We start from the raw sequence: 5,189 nt of genomic DNA, 5'->3' as shown, positions 1-5,189 counted from the left end.
GTCAAATTTATGGTTTGGTAGATCAATAATTTCCACTAAGGGTTCCCATTCGGTGTCCCTCCGTCAGACATTTTTGTTGTTCCAAGAGCCTGGTAGCAAACTGGAAGCTAGTTTTCCAAGAAAAATATGTGTTGTGTTAAGTGAGCATGGCAGAAAAGCAGAATTCTAGATGCTCTCCGTGGATTCTCATTTGCAGGGCCTGACAGAGACCACACGGAACATCCTTGTCAGCAACAAACATGTCTGAACATATTAGGTCTTTTATATTGCATAGAACATGTGGTAGAATAACTAGCAGTAAAACTAAAAAAGATGAAAACGTTTTCTGTTTCTGTACACCTTTTAAAACTGACAGCTTTACAGGTTGTTCCAAGTGTGATATATATTGCCATCGGAATCCAAAAAGGGACTCTTTCATGGTGGGCAGTGCAAGATTCATCAACTTGTCTCTCACTTTAGAAGGAATATTGCAACATATTACAAACCACTGGAGACATGGCAACTTAATTAATGTGTCAAGTGGCTTTGGTTCCCTGGGGATTATCTTTGATCCTCTGTCAGACACATATTTTAGAAGGACAGTTAAAATGTTTTCTACTTCCTGTTTAGGAATTAGCAAAAGCTCATCAACGAAATAGACTTGCATCATTTTCTGTGGTATATCATGATAATCAAGATCCCTTTGGACTCTCTTTTCACAGGGAACAGACTTGACATACCTTTGGGGCAAATACTTAAAAGCAAACTATTGTCTTTACTATATGAAAACAAAGCACTTCTGAGTTTCTTTGTTAACAGTGATGAAAAAAAATAGATTGATAACTGCATTCCAGATGCCAAAAATATGTTTTGATTTAGAAAATATGCCACCTATGTAACTGCAGGTTAATATAGTATCACCAAATGAAGTTGTTTTGATGAGTGTCAATTAGATTATCAATATGCTTCCTTCACAACCTATGTCTCCTTGCTTTAGCAAAATAGTCATGTTAAATAGGTATTTAGTAGTATTGCTCACTCCTGCAATGTTCAAGAATTTCATGAAAGCACTAAACTCTGCAATCACCTCTTGGATGCAGAATTGTTTTTATTTAGTATCGTGGTTGAGGGGGACGTTTCTTCGAGCTTTCAATTATCCCTTTCTACCATTCCTGGGGTCAGGGAATTCATCCAGGGATTCTGCCAGTTACTAAGTATATTCTGTGCATGGAAAATTACTATCAGATAAATCTGTGGTCTCAGAACAGAGGAGGAGACACCTCTAAGTCTATACTCCCTTTAAAACTGAATGAAATAAATTCTCCTTTAGTAGACCACAGTGGATTTTCATGACACCAAGAATTAGAATCAATCAAAGCCAATATCTCAAAAACTCTAGAAAATTTTAGCTGTTTCCCATTTCTGTGCAAAATTACTCTGGTAACTAGATCATAGTTCCTCTGGAGTAATCCTGGAATATTATTCATTGTATATTCCTATAAATGAGATGTAGAATCCGTCCTCAAAGGAATCCTGTAACTGAGAGGTGGATTGTCATATGTCTGGAAACTGGGCAACAGGCTATGGATAGTTTTCTGCCCAGCTAACCAAGAACTCTTTTTGTCCAAAATTACATCTTAGTGTTGGGTCAAACAATTTCACTGCCAAAGACTCTTTGATCGATGATATATACCAAATGTATATCCCCCGCTATTCTTCAATTCATTTTTTTATTTTGAGATAATTGTAAATTCACATGTATCTGTAATAAATAATACAGAAACCCTGTGCGTACCCTTACAAATGTAACCAATGCCAGCATCTTACAAAACTACACTGCAATATTATAAGTTGAATATTGACTTTGATCAAATAAAGATTTCATCACTATGAAGATCCCTCATGTTGCCCTTTTATAGCCTTACCCACTTCTCGCCCCATCACCCACCGTTTCGCTTTGTTATTCTAGGAAATTCCTTCAGGTTGGTGCTTTTATCAATAGTCAGTTCCTTTTTTATTGCTGAATACTGTTCTGTTGTATGGATGTCCCACAGGTTTTGTTTTTTTAACACTTCATCTGATAAAGGATATTGGTTTGTTTCCCATTTTTTACTATTATTGATAAAGCTGTTACACACATTTGTGAGCAAGTTTCTATTTGAACGTAAGTCTTTCTTATTACTATACTTAATATGAAGTCTTTGAGTCAGTGTAGACTGATTCCTCTTTATTCCTTTTTGTGAAAATTGCCGTTGTTTTAGTTATTTTGCTTTTCCAAATAAATTTCAGAAAAAAGTATTGTCGATATCTACAAAAATCCTGTTGTGACAAGAATTATGTTTAATTTGCATGCCAATGTGGAGAGAATTGATAGCTTTTCTATTGCATTTCTATGTGTTATATTTCTATTATGTTTTCTAATGGATGAACACAGTATCTTGTTCCAGTTCTTTAGGTCTTTTTTGACTTTTTTCATCAGAATTGTGTGGATTTCAACATAAAACACCTGTTTTATTAGGTTTGCACCAAGTATTTAACTTTTGAGTAATTGTAAATGATGTTGAAATATAAGTTCTATATTTATGTGTTTATTAATTCTAAAAGAAAATACAATTGATTTTTTAAAATATTTATCTTTTATTCTGAAATTTTGCTGCACTCATTTGCTATTTCTAAGACTTTTTTTGTAGCTTCCTTGGGATTTTCTACACACTTAATGATGTCACCTATATATAGAGACAGTTCCTTTGCTTTTTTATTTCCATTCTCTAATTCCTTTTCTTGCCTTATTTCAGTAGCTAGAACTTACATCATTCTGTCAAATAAATGTGGTGATAGCAGAAAATCTTGCCTTTCATTTTTCTTTTGATGTTTAAGGGAAAGCATTAAGTTTTTTTTTTTTTTTATTTGTAGGCTACTTATAGACACTCTATCAAGCTGAGGAAATTCCCCTGTATTCCTATTTTTCTGAATTTTTTTTTATAATGAATCAGTGTTGAATTTCAACATTTTTTTCCTGCATTAATTGATACAATCATGTGATTATTCCCCTTAATCTATTAATGTGATGAGTTACTTTGATTACGTTTTAAATCATCAAAAAGTTCTGCATCTCTGGAATAAACCTCAGTTAGTCATACGCTAATGTTTTGTTAAGGGTTCTTGTGTCTATGTTAATGGGAGATATTTGTCTATAGCTTTTTTTAAAATACTGTCTTTCTTTTGGGTGTGAGGGTAATATTATCTTTAAAAAAGTCAGGGCACATGAGGGCACCTGAGTGGCTCACTCAGTTAAACGTCCGACTTCAGCTCAGGTCATGATCTCATGGTTCAGAAGCTCGAGCCCCACGTCCAGCTCTGCACTGACTGCTCAGAGCCTGAAGCCTGCTTCCGATTCTGTGTCTCCCTGTCTGCCCCTCCCCCATTCATGCTCTGTGTCTCTTTCTTTCTCAAAAATAATTTAAAAAAATAGAAATAAAAATAAAAGTTGGGGCACCTTCCTCTTATTTTCTAGAAGACATCATGTAGAATTGGTGTGAACTTTTTAAACATTTGGTAGAATTCTCCAGATATAGGCATGATGATTTCTTTTTGAGAGTTTTAAAACTAAGAATTCTATTTTCTTAATAGTTCTGGCCTATTCAATCTACCTATTTGGAAATACTCGAAATTGGGTGAAAGGTAAGCCCTTTTGGGGCACCTGGGTGGCTCAGTGGGTTAAGCATCATGATCTTGCAGGTCGTGATCTAGCAGTCTGTGAGTTTGAGCCCGGCGTTGGGCTCTGTGCTGGCAGCTCAGAGCCTGGAGCCTGCTTCAGATTCTCTGTCTCCCCTCTCTCTTCCCCTCCCCCACTGACCCTCTGTCTGTCTCTTTTTCTCAAAAATAAACATTACAAAATAATAATAATAATAATAATAAAAGATAAAGCCTTTTGCCAGTCTTTAAGGGAGCCTCCAGACAGGCAGCACACAGCTACAGTTCTGTGCAAACGCTGTCTGTTTTGCTTCCTCTGGGATCACAACTTGCACCAGGAATTTAGGCAGCTGTTTTCATGGCTGCAGTCAGTCTGGAGAGAGGGAGATGTTAGGAAGATATTTTCAAATGCCACACAGCTCTTACTCCACAGTATACCAAGTTCTTTTTCTCTTAAGCTTTCCCATTGGCTGTTGTAATTTATGATTGAAAGTACAGTGTCTGAAAAAGTTAATTCTGAGAATGTTCGCTAGCTTTTTGGTTGTTTCTGTGAGGGGACAGCGCTCTGTTTTTCCTGACTCCATCATTTTCAGTGATGTCAACCCAGTGTTCACGCTTATATTCTAATTTCAGCAAGCAGAGGGACCGTTTTGATTGTCACAAACATTGTTTCTTTTGTTTTACCATATTATCATATTAACACTTCTTCACTTTATTTTTCAATTATGACTCGTGCTTTTTTGCTGTTACTATCCACTTTGGCACATAAAATAGAAGGCCGTTACAATGGGAAATCATATTTTTGCCTTAGCTGACAAAAAAATGGTAATAGGCATCACAGAAACAGAATCTATAATTCAAAATAAGACAAAGTGAAACTAAAATGCTCTTGGTGACTTCATCAGCAGAACATAATTCAATGATTGCATTATATGGTGCATTTAGCCTATAAAGATTCAGGCATTCCCTGTACTTGGGTCTTGAATATTTTGTCAACTGACATGAAATTGCCCTGAGGTACTTTCATATTAGAAAATGTATAAAAATTAGTACTGATTTTTCTGTGGAGTATTACGTTTCTGTGTGTAGAAATTATATGACCTACAAAACATATTTCACTGGTAATATTGATATTAATGTGGAAATAAAAGGAATTTGTTATGGAAGGAAGCTTGTTTAAGATTTATTTATTTGCCCTTCTAATAATCCTAATTGCTAATTGCTTTTGTAACATTAGCTCTTCTAAGAGTATTAAGTATTCATGAGTTCAGAGAAAACAAAAGTTTTATTTTAAAATTCAATTACTTTTGTGAAATGTAAACCTATGCAGTATCTTCCCCAGTTAGAAGTCAAAACCACAATTCATGTTATTACTGCTGTTTTGTTTTCTAGGAAAAGGGCTTGTTAAGGGGCATGAATATTTTTAGTAGGTTAAATCTCTATTGGTATTGAAACATATAACTAAAGTTAGACTGACACACTGTTTTTGTAAATGCAATTAAATATAAATGCCTACT

The sequence above is a fragment of the Panthera leo genome, chromosome C2 (assembly GCF_018350215.1).
Source record: "Panthera leo isolate Ple1 chromosome C2, P.leo_Ple1_pat1.1, whole genome shotgun sequence".
Taxonomy (NCBI): Eukaryota; Metazoa; Chordata; class Mammalia; order Carnivora; family Felidae; genus Panthera; species Panthera leo.
This window is presented reverse-complemented; position numbering follows the sequence as displayed.